This window comes from Bombus pyrosoma, linkage group LG3 (genome assembly GCF_014825855.1).
Source record: "Bombus pyrosoma isolate SC7728 linkage group LG3, ASM1482585v1, whole genome shotgun sequence".
NCBI classification, from domain to species: domain Eukaryota; kingdom Metazoa; phylum Arthropoda; class Insecta; order Hymenoptera; family Apidae; genus Bombus; species Bombus pyrosoma.
The window spans coordinates 5,888,135-5,911,522 of NC_057772.1; the positions used below are offsets into that span (position 1 = coordinate 5,888,135).

The following is a 23,388-nucleotide window of genomic DNA, read 5'->3' on the forward strand; positions in this document are numbered from 1 at the left end:
TGACCATCTTCTAATTTCCCTAAAATACATAGGAACGAAATTTGAAAAAAAAAGAGGCGATAGAATACGCGGTATCATTCGAAGGAAATACGAAACGATTGGCATATTGTTGGTACCTTTTGAACGTGCAATATGACAACAGAATAGTCTATTCCGAAACACGAGCGTGAAATTGCAGGCGCGCCATAAAAAAAATCAAAATGCAAATACCTCAGCTTTTTAGGCGGCTACGATTTTTCACTCGGAATTTTTTATCGGTTGAAATGAGTCGGAAACCGATTCCGCTGACTGAATCGCTATAACGAACGATCGACAAAAAAGGACGGCGAAGATTCTCTCGTCTTCGGCTGCTGAACAATGGAAAAGAAATATCGGTATCAAATGTTGGCACGTCCGTGCAAAAAACGTAATCTTGAGCCTATTTTGTTGAAAGTGCATATAAAAAAAATTATGAAGTAGAATTATACTAGCATATTTGTGATTTCTCTGATTTATATCGTATTTTCGTTAATATGTTGCCTTTTATTAACGTTCCAGTCTATCTTTTCAAGACAGTTCCGTAGAACATGAGAACAAAATTCAACGTACCAGGAAAAACACGATCGAAGTTGGAAAAATCAGAAATACGCCATCTAACCATCGTGAAAGTTTAAAGTCCAGAATCGAACTAGTTTGATACAAATAAATTATAAAGCAAATATAGAGAGACTCTGAAATTTCATTTCAGTTGCAACAGCTGTATATCTGGAATGGAAAACTCGACGAACTTATGCCAAACTGCGCGGCACACTCTACTCGGTGCGACATCGCGAGTACTTAAAGGACGAGTGGAGTAGGTGACGATGTTAGCACCGCTGCCTTGCGTAAGGACATCATTAGCTAAGTCAATATTTTACTCTTATCGTTATAGAACGCAAACACTGCAAACAAGAACAGCTCGTCTCAATCAGAACGAGAATATAATCTCCTAACTCGATAACTGCAAAGTATCGGCATATCGATCCATATTTCGTTAACGGAGCTGAACCGATCCATCGTTTGTAAAACGTCTTTCGTTTCCAACGATCTCTCGAATATTCCGTCAAAGTTTGTCGATTTAACCATCGAACACAGTGTACACACAACTATATCTGATATTTATACAACTTGCACAACTATAGTACAGATCACGTCCATTCACGGCAAAACCAAGCTCTTCTTACCTGCGGAACTTTTCAAGTTCCAAAGGAATTTTGTCAAGTGTCAGCAACGATATAACGCAACGCTTAACTTATTGTTTTTGTAGCGTAAAATCGATAAAGCACGGCTGCTGTAGCAGAAGTCGAAACTAAAAAGATATCCAACATTTAGAAACAGATATTAAGTTGTAACATGGTAATCACTTGCCAACATCTGTGTAAATTGATAGTTTCGTGAACGCAACCAAAGAAGTGGAACTTAAACAGAAACTCGTTTTAATTGTTAAAAACTATAACCGCTGCTCTGCGTTGCATATTTCGTGTATCGTTACACGTTATACGCTGGCTACAAAAAGTATTGTCACACCACTGTACTTATCATAGCATGATACTATACTAACGAATAGCATTCAGCTATGTTAAATTTCATATCATTTAGTGCAGTACGTCTTGTACGAATGCAAGCATTTGATACTATGAAAACGAAACGTAGAGCCTCGCGAGAAAGCGTTTCGTTAGAAAGTAAGAGTGTCGATAATACATTTTTGAGCCAGTATCTTGTTTTTGCGTCACTAAATTTCGCATAAACGCGTAAGAAATCATCGAATAATCACTGTACCCGTGCTTAAGCGGCCTTCCAACAATCAGTTACGCATACTTTCGTAACGTACAGGACTATTAATCGACGAAAGAGCCAATTCACCGCTTGACGTAGAAATACCGACCGGCCGAAAAAAGCTTGATTTTCTCGATTAAAGGAACAATAGAGATAATATCACGGATAGCGTTCCCGCGGGAAAAGAAAACGGGAACGAGAAACGTGCGGGGTTTCTCTTCAGCTTGGGAGTTCTACCGCGGTCTTCTCTGATCGACCGCTTCCGGTTTCCAGATATAATGCAACTCGCGTACTCCCCGGAAAATGAGCGCGGCTGTCTCGTTCTCTGATTGGAAAACTACGAATTGCTTCCTGCCGACGATGGATCCCCGGGACAAAACTAGAACGAGGACAGAACCATCGCTGTCGGAAGAAATCGAGGGAGCCTCTGTCGAATATAATCGGGCCCGGATGTGTCTTTGATTTACGCTCGATGTTCCTCCGTATTGGAATCACCAACAGCCACGCGATTGAAATCGATCCGAGGAAAAGGCAAAATGAAAACCTTATACGTTCATTTGCCTGTACCCACCAACTTTATTATTATCATTTATTTTATTTAAGGTCGTATCTTCGTGGTTATTAGCAACTGCGATTAACAAAATGCATAATAGGAATATAGAAAACAACGAAGTATAAAATTTTATTTAAGGTCGTATCTTCGTGGTTATTAGCAACTGCGATTAACAAAATGCATGATAGGAATATAGAAAACAACGAAGTGTAAAATGGAACGAGGCAAATTACAAACATAAGTTATAGCGTCTATACGATACAATTGGAGTACGATACAGTACGACTAATCTGAAGTTAGATTAACGGGATATAGTGTAAGTTAGAACTAAGTCGGTATATTGCAATATCATAACTGGTGATACAGATGAATATCTTTGAGAAAATGAAGAAGATGTTCACACTGATTTTTATGATTTAAACGCGTGTGAATCTCATTTAGAACATCGAATTTAATCCTACATCGGGAAACGCTACTACAATTAAGAGGATAATCTGCGGACACAATACAGTTACAGCAATTGCACTTTGGCGGGTTTTTAATTGTAAGATGAGAGTGCAACCAACATTCTGTCGCATATGGTAGCGAATATACAGTATCGCTCAAAAGTGTTCCCACACTTGCTTATTTTTGGCAAAATACATTTTTAATTAGAAAACTACAGTAAAATCGAACCGCAATGGTTAGATCTTTCGTGAGCATCATAATTACGTAAAACAGCATAGTATAACTTGTTCAAATCGATTTTCCAATATATACTATATATATATCCTATTGTTGTATATATATGCTACGCTGGATCGTGTCTCTGGAAGTAATAGTTTATGAAAGAAAAATTTGCACATTAACATGGTACAAGGAATTGAGATTATTAAGGCGTCGCTCTAATATGCAAAGTTTAAATCATCAAGAGATCCCAACTAATGAAGGAAGGATTATGGGAGATAGCTTATTCTACATCTCTCGTAAACTTGCTTGTAGCCTGTCTGCACTTTCTCGGTTAAACTTTCTTCCGATTATTTTCCACTACTCTACAGGATGATATTTACTGCATTCATTTAAAGGAAATCTTATCGTAATCATTAACAATCCTTAATTATACAATTATATGTCGATAAATGAAATTAGACTTACATTATACCGGTTATATTTGTTGAGATATGTATAATTTTCTGTGCTGGACTAGGTTAAACGCGCAGTAAGAATACTTGATGCGAGTATCAGTGTGTGGGTGGAAGTGTGTGTGTGCGCGGCGTCTCGAAGACAGATGAAGGTAAACAATTCAGTCGTTAGAAGCATCTGGAAGGACAGTCGGTTAATATCTGGTATAGAAGAAAGTGCTGAGACGCGTGCAGTTATGTATCGATAAATATAATAGAGATCGTCCATTAAGTAAATATATAATTATTCAAACATTAATTAAAGGTGTAAATTTTGTGTTCCCATAACATTATTTCGGCTTCAAAGATCCAAAATCCTCAACAATATTTTATAATATTTTATCGAGGCTAAACATTACTTCGAAAACGCGTTGTTGAGTTACATCACGTTCAACGTTGAATACTTACGTCTTTCGTTAAAAATTATCGCAGCTTGGAGTCTCATTCTGCTCGTCAGTACGTTCTGTAACACAAAACACAAAGAGATTAGATAGAAATCGCTAAAATATTCGCGTAAAGATCATTCTTGATTAGCTCGTGTAATCAAATAGGTTTTCAACTTTGGCGAACTTTCTGACCCGCGCAGTTTTAATCTTCGAAGCTGTTCGAACTTCTTAGAACTTAGAATTTTGGATCTCTTATAACTTTATAAACTTGAAAATTCACCAAACTTGTTTCCAATTTCAGCTAAATTTTGAACATATGCGAAATAACGTTGGATAACTCGCGACGGTCCATCAGTTTTGCCTGCATTTATCCACGAAATATGTTTCAATTAATCTGCCAAAGATAAACTACTATGTGATAAACTATCATTGAAAAAGTAGCATTCATTGCGAATAAAATTGTACTATGATGTATCGTCTATATAGCTCAAAAAAATAGCGCGCCATGTAGCATCAAAGTTTCCTGAGGATGAATATGAATTTACCGTTCGCGCGGCTAAATCCGTAAAAATAGGTAAAATGCAACAAGGTCCGTGCAGATAGGTCGACAAACGTCGAACGTTTGTCGTTTGTTATCGCCGCTACAACGAACGTCAAATTTGACGGACGTAGCTTGTATGACTGCTAGTATGCATTACAATGTTACGCTTCGATGGACGCTGCAACGTCCACTATTTCAGCGTTCGGTGACCGCGGTGTAAACAGTTCATCCTCCATTAAACCTCCATTCTTTCGCCGCATCGATTAAACTAGAAATTATTATTTATACGTATAACGACACGTATTACGTGTATAACGATAGCGAGAAAGCATCTGTACAAGGCTCTACTGTACATGGAATTCCAAAAGTTAGATGAACCGAGATTCAACAGAAGAAAGTATATCCTCGATTTCTGTCAAACACATCGATCAAACGAGAGTTCCATTAAAACTTCGGCAAACATTTTAGTTGGGGTTTAGCTTGAAACTCGTTATTAGAGTTGGATAATAAACAAGCTGCATAGTATCCTAACTGCAACGTGATTCACTCGACAGTCAGATTTTTATGCGGAAACTCCAATCAGCTTAACGTTCGACATCAGCCCTCATAAAGCGTTGCCGTACCCCGGGCGACGGAAGTGTACATTGGAAGCAGCATCCGGTTGTGAGGCAGCATCGAACGGTGGAAGGGCGCAATTAAAGTTAAACTACTATAACGAGACATCGATAGGCCGGGCGCTAGATCCTGGCGCAAGTCTCGAAAACCGATTAGAAAACGAGAAAGAGAAGCGACGGAGAGAGGGAACACGGAGGGGTGAAAACGACGAGCAACGGAGATAGCTAGAAACTGGCTCGAGTTCGTAAGTTTTAATTGGCAGAGAGCACCACGACCTCCTACCATTTTACCATCGTGCCCCACCTCTGGCCACAATTTCACCTCAGCCCTTTCTCGTCCGGCACTACGATAATAATTATAGTTACTCTTTGTTTTATAAATTAACTCTGGCTCCCTGGGCCTGCTACCTTCGCGGATTCTGCGACGAACCGGCGGAGGCGAACTGGAGATACTTCACATTCACTTCAATTAACCGGTAATGGATTAACTGCTTATCTTTCCTTTAGTTTGCTTACCGTGGTTCCCACCTATAAAGTCGCCTTTTAAGCCATTCGAATTCGATCCTTCCCCTTTTATACGTTTTATAACCAGGATTAAAATAATCTCCCCCTTTTCTTCCTCCGTACTACGATTCACACTGTAGATATTCGCGCTGTTAAATGAAAACGATTTCGCCGAAAACCGTAAGACGGACGCTCGGATGTTATCGCCAACGCGGAGAGGGTTTTCGGCTGGATTCATTAGCAACAACGGGGAGCAAAAAGTTACAAAAGGAGAAGGAACGATCCGGGGAAACAAGCGGTGGAAAGTTCTCCGATGAAGTTTTTTAACGGGGCTTTCACACTTGTTAATTACCCCATAAGAAAGAATGGCGCTACCAGAGCGTTAATTTTCCGGCGAATATTGTTTTATTCTTTCGTAACAAAGTATTATTATTGACGCTACGAAATATAATACCGGTTTATCTTTAAATATCTTTTGACAAAATATCCGATAAAATATAAGCAATTTATAACAATTATTCATCAAGTGTCATATAATTCCGATCGTATATTACACGTGTATCATGTTGCGAAATATTACATAGGGAACTTGATAAGTTGAAATCTAACACAAAGTCTCTATCGTAACACCGCGCGCTTATAAATTTCATCTTAAAAAGATTCGTCCACTATACTCGTCTTCTCCATTAAATTAATCTTCGCTTTGTTATCCGGCTCTAGCATCGCAAGTACCGATATTCGAGTTGATGATACTCGTTAAATGTTTTCCTCGGTTCGTTCATCTTCACCTATCACAAACCTAATGCTATTACCAACCGGAAAAAACAATAAGGCGATCTTACAATACTCGAGCGTTTAGAATTCGCAAAACGTCGTCGAAACTGTGTCGTTAAATTAATCATAGGCACGTGACGTCATAAATGGATGGAGAACATTCGGTAAACAGAGAGTGGAAAAGTACTCGGCCGCTTTAAAAACGAATGGATAATGAAGCTGAAACAGATACCGGAACATTATGGGGGACAACAAGCTCGTTCGCTGCCGATATTCCAGCAACGTACTCATCGTAAAAAGCAATTGTTTCGACTTTATATCCGTCTGTTCGAGTACACTTACGGTAACGTCGGTATCGCGACAAGAAACACGCTTACGACTGTTTCCAACGATCGAAAGACAAAGATGTTCTTCGAAAGAACGATAACGTCCAACTTCGGTTTCCACAAATTAAGAATTACGAACGTGACTGATAATAATAGTAAATTACGAGTATAATTTATCAGGCTCGATCTCTCTTCGATATCGAATAAAGTGTCATACAAAATGATAGAAATTAGAAACTGAGGGGTAAAACGTTGAAATTTATCAACTGTACGAAGTATCAGATTGAACAATAAATTTATTCGCAGTTTTCTCAAAAGACCTCGTCTCTTTACCTTACCTTACTTTTACATAAAATGGAAACTATCAAGGAGCAGTTTATTTATCCCACCTCAGCGGCTACAGAGCCACCGAGACACGCACACTTATTTTCCAACGAAGTGTTTTTTATCAAGTTCTATACTATATATAATGCTATAATATATATACAGCGAAATGCTACAATAAATACGATGATCTGCCAATACTTTTTGTAGCCACTGTGCATCCATCGTTAGAAAATCCAAATACCTGTATTTTTGCATTCGTTAAACAATTTTTATAACATTCTTCGATACGTATACGTTAGCGACAGGTGAACGAACTTATTACTCGACTCGATATATCCTTAACTTCACTGTGACACGTTCGTAAAGAAAAATGTAATATTTCGAACACTGTACATGACTAAGGATATTTAATTTCAAGGCAACTGCACGTAGCAAAGGAGCTATCTGAGATCCAATGTGGTGGAACTAATGTGCAATTCTTTCTCCTATAAAATTCGTTTTCTCTCATCCTCCTTTCCTTATCTACATCCTTTCTTCATATCGGCACTCTTCGTAACCCATCGATGACCCTTGCGTTCCTTCTCCTATATCGCCACTTTCTTACCATTCGATAAAGTACTTTGAGGTTCACCTTGGATCTCTTTGACGCGTCCAACTTGCCCGACTAACAAAATAGACTCGCCTTCCTGCCACTTATTACTCATTTTATCTGGATTCGAAGAATACTATCTGTATGTAGTTGACGAAGCCAGTGCGTCAAAGTCTCGGATGATCAAAGTCGAAGGCACATGAAACGAGGAAAGGTTTCGTAATGCTTTATTTTCTCAAGATAAATTTATGCTTACTGTGAAAATCGTAGTGAAACATTGCTGCTTCTTTATCTGGATCTGGAAAGATCTATTTCCCAGCAGAATTTTACGTTAATGATTTATACGCGATACTATGAAAGGATTAATAAGGATTAATAATCGCGCAGGAAGAAACTCGATTGCTACTGAAGAACTTTAACTTGCTGTAATTAAACGCTTTGGCAATGTTCTGACGCGTATTAAGTTGTCGAATTTTTAGCCGAAAGAAAATAACAGGAGTCTGATTCGTTAGAAGTGCGGAATTGAGACGGCGCTACGGCTAAAGAAAAATTATGACTGAGTATTATCTCTCTTATTAATAGTTAAAGCACTCATTATTTAGTAACCGACTGCTGCTACGTCCATTATCGTATTTAAAATTGCATAATAAATTTCGGTAGAAAAGAGAGAGACGAGGAGAAAGGAAGAGAAAGAGAGAGAGAGAGAGAAGAACTAAAGATAACATCATCTTCGCATAAATTCCCACTTCTTTTTCGATTCAGCCTGCTCTCCTTCATCTGGAAGCTAGGATAAATCCTTGACCCATAAATAAGACGACGAAAGCTAGCGTAGCATTATACAAAGTTACATATTGTTTCATAAAAGTGGGAAAAAGGTGGAGCCTAAGGGAATGGCAAAGACGATGCTAAGCTTTCCGGTGTCGTGCTGAGACTACGGAGTATCGTCTTTCCAAGACTAACCAACAGTAAACGAGCAGTAAAGGCCATTTTACGGTAGGCCGGGGAGTAATTTCATCCCAACTTGGGTATTTAATATGAGAATGGTCGAAAAAAACCAGTCGTTGCGAAAACAGAAACGTGCCAAACTGAAACTCTTGGTTGTTCGATGCATGTATCTTTACGACTTGTTCCGGAAAATCTTGAAGCATAACGGTTATCGATGGGAAGCAATTTCTCGTAAAAATGATTTCAGGTGAAACATGGAACAACGTAAAAGCAATAAAAAATATTCCCCAAATGTGCTGGCTCAAACAACGAAAATACCGATGATCGAACCTATGAATAAAACGTTGTTTACGCTACTTTTTCTTTCTACCACTTCGTGAGATGATTTTTAAGGATGGGGCGTTTTAAATTTTCGGCTAACACGTCCATGGCGAATAACAGCGAGGAAATTTTAGGAAACGATATGAATCGACTATCGAGACATCGCATCGAAACGAACGAATATCTTCGATCTCTACGAATACAACGAATCGACGAATACAATCGATTACACGCAACAGTATGTAAAAGAAAAACGAATACCATTGAAGAACGCTGCTCGGAGTATTTGTACTTTTCCAGATATTCCATCAAACGAGTAACTAATTTTAAACAAATTGTCAATGGGCTATCTTTAAAGGTTAAAATCTAAAAATCTTGAAACTTTTAAATTAATGTAAAATCGAAGATTTTACACGTCCACGAAGATAAGAAGCCTGATCCACTTAAACTAATTGAAGATTATAGCTCACAGTGAAGATTACTATCCTAATGTGTCACCAGCAGAATAACGAACACTGGCGGAACGACAAAGCTACTTACTTAGTTTATTATCTATAACGCATCTTGGAGAGGCTCTGTCAGAGAGTGAAAGCTGCTTATCTCACTGTTGTCATCCATCGTGTATTTTCTACAAAATTATTTATGATAAGCGAGATAATACGAGAAACTATCAATTTTTTGCTGCAAAAATGGTAAGTGACACTCCATCGATAATAACTCGTTACATTTTATGTATTTTAAATGATACATTTCAAACAAATACTTCGCTTTATTAAAATGTCCGATATTCGATGATAAGTCGAAGCACGATCAAATTTTTGTAAATTTAAAGTATCGTAATTGGAATTACAATAGGAGAAAGAAGAACACGACGTGTAACAAATAGCATTTATGATGGAATAGATACAGACCAGTGGAATATTTCGCAGTAATACTCACATTTGATGTCGCACCTAATAAATCTTAATCGGATTTCACTAATGCAGCATTAATCACATCACTGCAATAATAAGATTACCGTATTAATAACGTTACGCGCAAGTATCACCGCATACGATGACATTAACGCTACCACATTAATATCGCCAAAGCGGTAGGAAGTAATTCAAATCGATGCATGTATCTAACTATATCGCAAACTTGGCAATCAAATTGCTGCATCGATGTTTAAATCCATTTTCAAATTACACAGCCTAAGTAAATTGGCAACATCATTGATACGTTTTACGGTTCAACGGCATTTACAGTGGCTCGTGAAAGTATCTGAACGCTAATAGGAATCTTTTACGAACGTGTTATACGAAATATTTGAAAATTTCATTGCTAGTATAACGTTGCTACGTGTAATTGTAATAACATGTAGTAACACGTTTACATTGGTCAAATTTGAAACGAATCTGAAAGTGTAGAAATTGTAAGATATTTATTGCAAGCGAAGATGACAAAGGCATTCGAAGTTATATCGGTAAGCCACTTTTTAGCATTCATGCGCTTACTATAAAAAATTGTCTCGTGTATCCAACTATACATATTGTGCATGTTGCATAAAACTGTTAAACTCCTGTTGTTCTCCTTAAAGTGTATGTTACGACCGTTCGCGGAGAGACGCGATCGCGAGGAAAGCGCGTCAGCGGGAGGCGTAAATTCTCGCTACGATTCAGAAAATCGACGCCGCGAATTAGTCGTTCCTCTGTGTCTATTAAGATGACAGAGGTGGTTAGTTGAAATTAACACTGAATTAACAGAGTTAACTAAAATTATATATTCGACAATATATATATATATATATAAACAACAGGATAGTGATGCGCCACAAATTATTAGACAGATGATACAGTGAATTTGGTGTAATGATTCGACTCGACTTTACAATGTGTTTTGTATTTGGACGACTTATAATTCGTTGGAGACGTTAGTGTTTTTGGTTTGGATCCTCGATCGATACTGATTGCCCTTCGATGGGCCCTTTGTGTTTCATGGGAAACGATCCCCACCATGCTCGGGTCACGCCACCGATCACGCCACTGATCACGCCATGATCACGCGTGTCACCTTATGAGTGTTTGAAATAACGAAACGAATCGACGTTTCTCGAACTCTCTGTTTGATGCTGGCCGCTACATTGTATGTGTTGAGCTACTTGAGACGGTTCGCTCGCGATACTGCGATGCCACGAGCGACGGTTAGGAATAACGGCCTCTGGAAATCCACGTGGCGTAACANGTGTATGTGAGCGTCGCAGGACGTCCAGGTCTCAGTTGAGATAAAAGAGCGATTAGAAGAAAACAAACAAGCGAGTGCGTTATCGAGTCCTTGAGAGAGTAACCTACATGTAGAGCTAGCTTTAGATAATTTGTAAATAAATTTTAACTTTTCGTTCTCTCCAGATCCTCCCTGTACTTTAACGAAAACACATTGAAATTTCATTAGTACCATAATGAGGCACAATTGGTATCCATATCGACAAAATTTGAATCCAATTTGAGAATATTTCTAATTGTAGCGAGATATTTATCGCAAGCTTATATTTAATAAAAAAAATTAACAAGTGTTAAAGACGATCTCACTGAATATATGAGACTTATTAATATCGTGGACGGTCGCTTGCTTGAGTACCTTTATGATCTCTAGAAAATATATACTATCTTGCAACTTGTGCATACATTTTCAAAACTATTTAAAAGTTTACCAACATAATCACGATAATTGAATGTCATTTCACTGCTAATGAAATTACGAAAAGCGTAATATAAAACATATAATAGGTTCATGAGAGATGTTGACAAATATACGACTACTTTCGTAAGCCACTGTACGTAGAGTGTTTAACCGATTTCGTAACCGCGTTATACAAAGACGCGGCTGCAATTTTCTGATCCTATCGGGGTACTACCGTAATCAGTTTCATTGAGAACGCGTAAGAGATCGCGGTGAATAGCCATCGTCGGTTGTACAAAGCATGGGAACAGTTCCCCTGCGTAATGCGCATCGTGTGTCAGGATCAGCCTGTCCATAACGCGCACAGGATATCCGGCCGTATCAGAGCTGTGTATCTGAATGAAGGATCGACCAGGATCAAGGGGATCGAAATGCCAAATCGGAGCTGCGTTCTCCCTCTGCTTACTGTTAGTATGTACACCCTGTCGTATTCAAGAAACGCTACACCATTTACATTAAATGCACTGACCAGAAGATGTTTTAGAGATGAAATAAATTGTACGGGGAAATGTTCATATTTCAATTCATTATTCAAACTCGTGTACGATATCTTAACGTATCAAACGTACGAAACGTAGATAGATGAAAGAGAGAGAAAGAGAGAGAGAGAGAGAGAGAGAAAGAGGAGGGGAGAGGATAACAATCTCTCGCCAGCCATTCTGCGTTATCGCATTATCGTTTATTCTGTTTGCCAAATCACGTTCTGTTGATGCGATTTCGCGCAAAGCGAGTATTGTACTTTGCACAAACAGTACTGCGTTAGCCCATAAATCAGTGGGGAATCTTATTTTACACCCCAACTGAATCAAACGTCGTAATTTAGCAGGTAAATTCTTGTAAATCATATGACGTTAAATACTCCATTAATAAATTAACGAGTATTTCGTTCCGACTTTCGCGAGCCAATAATTTACATGGCGATATAACGTCGAAGAAGAAGGAAACAAAGAAAATCATTTTTCCCTGAAAAATCGCATGAATCGTGACGAATTTCAAATAACGAGCTGCAAAGTAGCCGACTGATCTTTCGTAGTTTCGAAATTGTTGAGCGATCGTTCGAATGGAACGAAATTGGAGCGCGTAATACGAGACTACGGGAGATTAAGTTCAATTGTATTATCAACTTTTTAATGTTATTTCAATTTAACACTGCGCAATTAATTCCCAATGATTTTGCGCCATGGCACTCGTATCTACTTATGGAGGATTAAATTGTATACGTTGAACAATGCTCCCATAAATGTACGATTTAGTATATAATCAGCGAACAAATTATTATGTCGGTTTATTAGGTAGTAATGGATAGATAAATGTACGATCTATCGATTTAACATTGTCTGGGAAAATTTACCGACAAAAACATGTAACATGCCGATGGTAATATACATATTTAAATCGTATAATGTAACGTCGTTTAATGTATTGGGTTGGCAACTAAGTGATTGCGGATTTTGTCAATACCACCTAATGACAAAATCCGCAATCGCTTAGTTGCCAAACCAATGGCCTCTTTATTAGATATATAACGAAGAATTATGAATAGATTAGAATTTTGGTGAAATAATTATTTAAAACGCATATAGATGTACACAAGTCTTAATTTAATCAAGTGGTATTCAAATTTAATTAAAATTGGTGCCAAGAAATAAAACAGACGCATTATCACTTCGTTTGATGGTCTCTCAAATTTAATTTCGACCGCTATTTTATAATTAATATACGTTTCAAGACAAACCTCGCTCTCCAATTATAATTTATAAATTAGAGGAAATTTACTTAGCAAGGAACGTCTCTTGTATGATTTTCGGTGAATACGAGGGTGAACGTGATAAAAGAGACAATTGTAATTGAAAGACGCAGCTACACTTTTACTAATTATGCCGAACTAAATGTCCTCGTGAAATTTCTAATGATTCTAAAATATTAAAATGTACGTATACAGTATTACAGAAAGGTATTTGTATTTTTATGTAAAGTAAGAAATGCGAAATAATTCTTTCTTTATCTTTCGATTTCACAACAAATATATTTAATATTAATTCCTCTGCATAATTACTCAGACGAGACAATCGTGTAATTTTATCTTTTGAATAATCGTTTAATAAATAACAGATAAAAGAATTTAAACTTGTTAAAATCGTTAACATTAACAGACTGACATTAATTTTTATCTCGCTATACGCTAAATCAAATATAAAAACGTTCTTCTAAATACGAACTTTCGCGACTGAATGCTGATAACGAAAGCAGAATTGCTGGAGTAATTAAAATGGTATTCTGCCTCTAAGGCATGCGGGATGGAAATACGTGATGCAATTAGCGTGACAACCGCTTTTCAACCCTCAGATGCCACGTTAAAAAGGCACTATATTTCTCTTGCGGAATATCCTCGTCTACGAGACGTAAAAGGCCCTGTGGTATTTGCAATCACTTTAAATAACAAAAGTCACTGGATTATCATTTCAAGTATCAATTTAATAAATTATCTCGGTTTATCTTGTCGAATTTTTATCGATCGTTTCCTTGTTTTAAGTATAACAATATATACAGTTGTTCACGAAAGTATTCGTACACTTACCGACACCTTTTCTGAACGTATCAGTAAACATTTGTTATAACTATACTAAACATGATGTAACGATGATGATATGATATCATCGTTATCACTATGATAAACATGATGATATATTATTTCACAATGGCTTCAAATTTTGTCAACTTAATCGCGACAGTCGCGTCTTATATTATAGCGCCGATGAAATTTCACGATGTTTCGTACAACACGCGCCATGTACACGCGTAACAGTTTTCTACGGTAGTTGCACGAATACTTTTACGAGCCAGTGTAGATAGAATGTACGAATAAGGTATTTAACGAAATGGCGTTTGAATTATTTATCCATCCAAAAGAATTTGAAAAATGTAACGCTATTACGATGGAATGTAGCCTGGCTCGATAGCATTGAGGGAAACGAGCCGATAAGTATCTGAGTTGGCGTCGAATGATCTAAGGTAGCACCTTCCCGGTCGGTCAGGATAGAGGCGAACAATGAGGGTGGATGTTCACTTATAAGAAGCACACTTAGATAAATACAAAGCGGAATGGAACTTGCGTGCCGCTATTAATTCCGACGCCCCTAAGATAGACTTGCTCCCTTTCTACCTAGCTTTCGGGCTAGAATAATTGTTAGTAGTAACGATATATCTCTGCTTTAGGTATGTGAGAATAACAGCGTCTACGTGCACCTAGCTAGGGGATGCTTAATTAAACGTTCGTGTTAATTGCTGGGACTTCGCGTCAACCTCTCGACCCGCGCTATTCCAACGGACGCCGTACGAACAACTTCCGCTTTCCATCGGTTGCAAATGGAACGGTAGACATAAAATCATCCTTTGTCCTTCTCACCGATCTCTTCTTATTGTGCACTTTCCAAGGTCGTACCAACTTTGACGCTCGAAATTCGCATCGTATAGAAATTAAACGCTGGAGAATTAATATCGAACGAAACGCCGTTCATTGTACCATAGCGTTGATTGTGCGTGAATCGATCTTCATCGGGGGACGATTATTGGAACATGGTGCACCGAACAATGCGTTACCTGTAAGATGGACGTTTATTCTGAATATTCCGGCTTGTTATTAATGCGTTGGAACTATTCATGGTTTACGTGAAATTTTTCGTTATTAGGAAGAAACGACGGATGGAAAGTTGATCGCTCTGTTGTTCGAGAGAGATAAAAGAAAGAAGAGCGAACGAGAGTAAAGGAAACAGCATTGATAGAATATTTCTTAAAATTGATAAAATATCTAAAATCTCCAATGGAAATGATGGTACCTCGGTTGAATATTATGCAAAAAAGAAGCCAACGAAGATAGAAATGTATTACAGATGTGTGTGGAGTAAAATTTCATTCGAACTCATCCTGATACAGTTCGTTGAAAAAAGAACTGAGGAACTTCGATCAATTGGTTCTTCGTCGTAAAAATGACGAAGAAAATGTTCAGACACAGACAATAGACATCGAACGATGATTATCGTAATTTTCCATACAAAGAACGTCTTTCTTCTTCCCTTCTGGCAAAGAAAACGCAAAATTTTCTTCCCTTAAGTAATATATTGCAAAAATTGGAAAAGTTTAATCGAGAAGAAATATTATGTCCCTTATTAGATATAGTTATTTCTCTGCTAGAAGGATACTGAAGCTCGCAGAAAAGAATATTGGAAAAATGCAGAGAACAAAATTTATCAAAGCGGAGAAAACAGCTCGAATACACCGTCCCAAGTAAATCCATAGGGAAGATACGAAGAACTGTGGGTGGGAGTAGTTCGTCCTGGTATATCGAGAAACAGTCAATACAAACATCGGACACGAGTCTGAACTTGTTAGGTTCGAAACGAAGAAAACGCTGGCGAAGAAAACGCTGTGTTAAGCACGACGCGAGTCCATAGCTATATCTGTATAGGTATGTCGATATAATAGAGATACTTCATTAGTATCAAACGTTGAGATAAAGTCAACGTTGCTAAACCTCGATGACAGTAAGGCAGAGGAGACTTTTCAACCCACGTAAAACAAGAAAATATTACAGCAACTTATCAACCGAGCAACTTAGCCACGAAACTCTAACAGGGATATAACTGTATAAGGCGTAAGAATGGCGTAGATCCCGCTCCGAATTCAGTGAAATATGTAAGTGTGGAAGAACTTTTGGGCAAACTATGAAAAATTTTTCATCCCATTCCCAACAAGTTGATACTATGAAAGTTCCAGGTACGAATATGGCAGGCCGGTGGGAGTTTTCGAAAGCGTAGGCAAAATGTTAACGTCTTGATGTATGATGGAATGTAACTCTGTTTCTAAAAAAATTATTTAAATTTTCTACGTATACACAAAAGATCACAAAAGTCTACGTATAATCGAATTTTGCGCATCCGACTTACCAAAGAAACTAAAAATTCACTTGGTCGCGAAATTAGATATTAGGTACAATTTAATCTTATCACTTCTTTGTAAGCGTGTGGAAAGTTCAAAGAACATGGTAAAAGCTTTGTTGGTGTATTCTACTGAATTAGACAACGATACGATTCCTTGAGTGCAGCGTTGAGTATTTGATTTAACCTTTCTAGATGACCGTGTTTCCTCTTAGCATGCTGCTTTCAATCGAACTACGTTAAATGCCTTTTCGATAGCAATAATACCTTGCGGTGTCTTTGAAGTTAAAATTGTTGTTTCAATTGGAAATAATTCGGTGGAGAACTCCCGAACTTCGTGGCTTGTCTTTTCACGTGCTGTATAGCCTATACTATATACTATACTCGCTATTGTAAGTTACTGATGTATCGGTGTCGTTCTTGATCAATAGCAAAATGCTTGTTATCGTTAGTTCATGCTCTAGTATATTTATAATCATACTTTTGAAGAAGCAAACTTCTTCGGGTTATACGTTGCGAGCAAAAGCATCTCGCAATCAGTTACGATCTTGAAGGGGATACGTAGCGAGTAAAGACGAAACTTTTTCAAAGCTTTTACAATTGCAAGAACTTTTAACTCGTGTTTCTCAGTGGCGCCCGTTTTGCCCTTGGCAAAATACATAGAACGCATCACGCTCGGTATTCTTTTGTAAGAAGAGTGTATTGGTGTTTCTGTACGTAAATAGGATATCAAACAGCCGATCCTTTCTTATATTTTATAGAAAAATAGATTTTCTACGAAAGCTATCTTTTTAACGTACAGTGGCACATTCGAAGGTATTCGTACACTTATAATATTTGATTGTTATACTAAATATTTTGAAATTTCACTTGAATCACAGTCACACCCAACTATTACGATAGTATTGGTTTTTAAACGATCCTAAAAACGTCCATAAAAGTTACAAGATATTTAACGCAAGTATATATTTTGTCAGATCGAAAAGTACGCGTTTAAACGAGCGATCATCCACAATATCAATGAGTCTCAGTATTCAGTCCATCCTTAATATTTACCATGTTTAACACGTTTAACCTGACTATTCATACTGCGTAGGCAATTTTTTTTTGCAAAACATAAACACGACAATCGCATTTCGTTATAGCGCTCGTGAAATTTCAAAATGTTTTACATACGTAACAATTTTCTACAGTAAGTGTACGAATACCTTCGCGAGTCGTTGTGTATCACAGATAATGAAACCCCGATTTACCATGATCTGTGCTGAAAGAATGATCGTGTGCGAATTCTAACGCGTAACCTGCCGGGTTAACAACACGTTTTACGCGATTATAAATCGTTCGTATATCCATGCGAGCTTGTAAGTGTACACAGAAACACGTACAACCCACGACGAAGCCAAAGTCCATGACCAAACAGTTCGAGCGTTAGGCAGAACGATAATAAATTAAGCTCAGCCAGAACTAGGAATTGAATCAAACGCGGTAATCTCTAACGCAATTGATTCCGGCATTCAAACACCGCTCGAACACGAGCTCGAAGGCATCGAACGATTTCGGGGAGTGGTCCGCGAGTATAAGAGAGCGAAGAAGTTAGAGATGGAGAAGGAATTGAAAGTACGTATCCATCGTCAATGATAGGTCGATAGCGATAGTAACGATTGTACTAATGGCACGTTTTGTCTTCCTTCGTCGCTCTTCCATTCTCGTTTTAAGTCAACTATTTGGGCACTCGATATTAGTATTAGCATTTTGTGAAAAAACTGTAGAAAGTTTTCAAGATGATCTGATAGTTGATCGGGTAACCTCCATACCGTTCTAATTTGCATTCGTATCGCTCATGGTAGATTGTTATGCCAATTTATAAATCCGCAATTAAAGTAGATACCAAATAGTGACAGAAAACAAATCTAGTTTTAATTATGATGGTCTCTTACTGAACGCAAATTAAAAAAAAGAAAAAAGAAGGGCTTGTTTTAATAATGAATCTCAATTCGTCACGGCACGAATGTGATACGTTTGTGAAATGAAAAAAAAAAAAAAAAAAAAGAAAAAAGAGAAGCATACAGGACTTGATGAGAGGAATCTTGTTAAAAACAAATTACTCCGTTATTACCCCGAGGATCCTTTCATCGCTGTGAAAACATTTCCAACACAAATTTTAACTCGATGAAAAATGAAAAGATTCGCGATTTAATTATATGGTTAATTATTTCATAGAGTTTGGCAAAATTAGAAACGTGTAAATAATAAATAGCGCAAAATTACGCGTATTCGCGAGCGAACAAAATTTTCTTTGAAAAATTGGAAAGTGTTGATTTCAACGAGAACCGACAAAAACTGAATGCGATCCGTATTCAATTCGGCAATCTACGATCGCTGATTGAGAACCGGCTGAATTTAATATCTTCGACAGCAACTCGTTAAACATAGTCATTCTCTAAGACCTCTCAATGCATGCACACGAGCACAATGCAATGGTTACCAGATATTTGATTAACGATCTCCCTCATTAAACGAGTCGTTGCTGTTTATACGTAGAATCTTGTTCATGCTAGCGGATCAGTCGTCCCGTTTAAATATCAGACCAGTATACACCAAATCTGAGAAACGAGCACAATTTGCTAGGATCTGCTAGATTTACTAAGCAATGGCCTGGATAATCTGTCGTGTTTACTGTTGTACCTAGCATCACCCACTGTGTTGCCTCTTTACCAACAGTTTCATTCCTCTTTCACATTATAAGTGATGCACGAAGCCTCGGTTATAATCATGCGCCATTTACATCGTTATTTGCGAGCTTTTGTCTATAATAAGGGGAAATACGAGACACTGATAGCGCTCTATTTCCACGAACGTGGATCAAATTATCACGCTGTGACAAAAATTAGTAATTGGGAATCGTGATTTTTTTATTTATTCTCCCATAAAATTAACTTACATTTTGCTTTTACTTTTGTGCCGAAAGTCAGACCGGTATCGATATCAATCGATTCATGTTTCATGTTTTGCTACCATATTTTTACGATCATTAAAGCGAATATAAATATGATGATAAATTGTTCTTCGCCTTAATTGGTAAACTGAAACACGATACTTGTATAAATAAACCAACGCCACGTATTTATACCGGCGGTAACTTAACAAACGCAACTTTCGCCAAAGCGCGTTCATTGCACATTGCGCATCCATTATTTGCAAGTTAATCCTTTTCAATACGACGCAGTCGAAAATCGAACGGATAGATCATATAGTTGCTTTCGTTAGCTCCGTAACATTTCACAAAAGAAAATGTTTTTTGCGTCAAAATCTACGATAATATGGGGATGACGGAAAATGTTGTTGCCGCTAATTAATATCCTTTCCAGCGAGATATCGTATTTTTATAAAAGATAGGCTAACAGTCAATACTCTTCTCCGGTTCTATTCAAAAAGTTTTATTCTTGTCGCGTGACATTAATCATTATATCGTATAAAACAGAGCTGAGAGGGCGAAGGTATAAAATTCGAACGAGGTGATAAATCTCGCGCTCCAAATAAACAGACAACGTTCCTAGAAGTGCGAGAGAACTTGGAAACTGCACGGAGGATTCCTTTAGGAAGCACAACGGTTTAGGAGTTATAAATACATTCGGTTTTAACACCAACAGCGGAGGATTAATTCGTCGCTCTTCGTACCCCCGTTGCCTCTTACCCTTCCTCTAGATACTCTATATTCTACATATATGTTTCGAATTGAAATATGCTCCGAATGCGTTGTTGTCTAGGAACCTACTACCTTGCTGCTATTAGTTAGCTGGCTATCGAACATGTGCTTTTTCGATATCACATTTCATCTTTCACGTGTCAACAGTAGGAGCTTCTGCTCCATGGCATTGTCCTAACATTAAACAAACATTTTACACGGAGTAAAAACTAATTCTACATTCTATGTATATTCCTACAACGAAAATATCATCTCGATACGGCAATAAATAAATAAAACGTTAAAAAGGAATTCGTAAGTCCGACGCTAATAGAGCGATCAGTGGACTGCGGATTTCTATGCATCTATGAGAAATTTAAACATACAAAAACGTACAGAATGCATACTATATGGTAAAAAATATAAAATATCCAGAGTAGTCGTTACGATTTTCATGAATAATTAAAACGAATCTCTACGCAAGTTCTATTTCATTACTTGTAGCTATGAAAATATCAATTTCCATAAAAGTAAGTCTAATTATCAATGTAAATCCACTGACGCGTCGCGATTCGTGATGTCTCCGTGAACAAGAAAAGAATCTCGAGCAGCGAACGTGTAGAAATCTTTATACGCGAGCGATGTCAAATGCCGCATTACGACAGACCGATATACATGCATAGAGCTGCCAAGAGAATTTCTCGAGTGCCGGGGTCCTAAGCTCAGCCACGTGTTTTGTTACTTACCGAAGATTACCGGCTTACAAGAAACCCAACGGCGGTGGGAGCAATCTACCACCCTACAACCCTCCGAGCAACCAACCCTCTCCTATGTGCTACGCGCACCCGAATCTCCAGCTCCTCGAGGCCGTTATCACGACCACCTTCCGCCTTCCGCCGCCCAACACCCAACGCTCCACTCGGTGTGCTTGCGAAACAGCAGCCTGCAGAATGCACGGCACCCCCGCGTCGCTGCCACTGCTGCCAGCACCCAGCGGCTCGGTAGAGAGCGAGAGATAGAATAACGTCCCTAAGTGTACTTACTGCAAAGACCCGAAATTGGGGAACGATGTAAATCACTTACGAGATACACTCGCGCCTCGCCGCCCGAGGAAAAGCAAGGCGCGCCGCCATTTATCGTCGCTACAATAATTCCTGTGGATTCGCGCGCACGAGTTTCCCGTCCTACGGGTGCATTGGAGAGAATATCCACGCCGCGTGCAGGAATTCCACGTCTCTCTCCCTGTCCGTGTTGTCGAAACACAAATATGTTGAAGAAACGCAAATATAACGTCCATGGGAGAAGTTTGCTCGAAGGCCATCGATGAAAACGAGTGGACTTGTGGAAGCTTCGCTATGTGCGAGAGGAACGAACTTGTTTCTAGGGAAAATTGATCGAATTAATTCCCTAGAAAGTATGTACGCTTCTGTTCGTACACAGGTGTTAGGATATTTATGGGAAGGAAAACCTCAAAAATGTTTCGGACTGCGGCTTGGAATTTATACAAAGATAGCCTTAAGACAAACAAAGAACTCATACATTCAACGTTGCAATAAAAATCTCGTGTTTACGTAGGATAATATTAAACTCTAAGCATGTATCATGATCGTCGCTTGAACAAATCCTAACGCTTGTATTATTCAATTTTCCGTGATGCCAAGTTTTAGGTTGAACGTGCGAGACAATTGCACATCGTACGCGGATCACTTATCCGTGAAAATTGAACTGTCCCTTTTTACAAACAGACGCATGGCCGGCCAACCAGCCGAATATTAAACGAGAATTCCTCTCGATGAACTTTACAATTAATTTACCACCGCATCCATGCGCATGTTAAGCTTGTTAAAATTTTAATCTCGTTATTCCTTCTGAGCTTAATGAGCGATATTAGCGTTCTCATCCCTGGATTTGTTAATGGAGATACAAGAACGCGAAGCCAGCTCCTCAACCATGAACATCCGTTGTCGATATTAACAAGGATTTCATTCCTCCTGTTACTCGAATTTCTGTCGAAAGGAATGTATGCGTTGTTTCTTTCGTTCGAAATATTTACCATTAAATACAAGAAGTTGAGCAACGATGAAATTTAACAGCGTATATTTAGGTAGCTCGTTCCGTTAACGTTTTAAAAGTGAATTTTCCCGGCAAGTTATCGCGCAACTAATAAAAATTTTTTGCGTACTGGCAATATCGCGGAGGATCGAGCGCGTAGAAACCACGACTAAAGATCCATTTACGTTAGTTATAAAATAAACTCGTTGAGCACGTGTCACGTTCTGTCGTCACGTTTTATAGTTCTGAACAGTAATTTCCATGGCGTCGAACGATTTACCGTCGCCATGGGAAAACGTCGTAAAAGCCCGAAAGAATACCCTAATGAAATACAACGGAATATTATAAATTTTCTCCCGAACATTCAGGTGCAATGTCGTCGGCTTCTTCGTACTCATTTTTCGTTTTGTCCATCCCTCCTTGTTGCCTTCCCGCGCCCTCTTTCTTTCCCCTTTCTTTTTACTTAAGTCGCTTGGACGAAAAGGGCTTAAAATGACACTTGGTGGTTTTATTAGCGTAAGCAGTAGAAACCACGAAGAAATACGTCGCGAAACATTTAAAATTGCAAGAAAAGAAGAATGGCCCTCGCAAAGATCCTCGCGACAAATTATCGCCGGGTTTCTCGCTTCCAGCTACTTCGCGACCAGACGGAGTGGAAAGATGTTTTGTTCTACAGAGAAAACCGAAACTACAGACTCGTCGACTATAATAAAAAGAATTAAGCGAACGCGAGAATAATAAAAAAAGGATAACTTATTACGGATATTCGTAAAGAACTGCGACAGAAGTAGGAAAAAGGGCACCAGGCACGAGCAAGAAATAACAAAAATACGTATAACGTTGAATTTTCTCTACGCTTCTCTTTCAAGTAAACTTCTTCATTTTTATTTGCCAGAAAATAGTATTGCTTATTATCTTCTCACGCTCCATAGATTTGCGACGAAGTAGGAAAGCGTGTTAAGTCAATAACTGGCCGGAATTGATTAAGATGACGGAAATAATTTATCAAATTCAGAGAAATTTATTATCAGTCCCAGAAAAGGGAATTAGGTCGTTTAAAATTTCAAGGTAATAAATTATCGTAAAAATTTTTATGTCGTATAAAAAGGGGCATCGGAAATGAAGATTAAAGAGTCGAACGAAAAAAAGATCGTAAAGAGAGGAA

The 23,388-nt window shown here is 38.2% G+C and overlaps 1 protein-coding gene across 7 annotated transcripts in view; it reads right to left on the reverse strand.

Annotated features, from left to right (window-relative positions):
- LOC122577958 (TWiK family of potassium channels protein 18-like) overlaps positions 1-23,388 on the reverse strand; it is a 361,683-nt gene that overhangs the window by 310,988 nt on the left and 27,307 nt on the right. For 5 of the 7 annotated variants that reach the window (XR_006320448.1, XR_006320447.1, XR_006320449.1 and 2 more), the window contains exons 1-2: positions 7,221-7,647; positions 3,916-3,970 (exon numbers count right to left, since the gene is read on the reverse strand). The gene's annotated coding sequence lies outside the window, so the exon portion shown is untranslated. Of the gene's footprint in view, positions 1-3,915; positions 3,971-7,220; positions 7,648-23,388 lie in introns of those variants that run through there. The other 2 variants (XM_043749715.1, XM_043749711.1) reach the window with 1 other exon arrangement.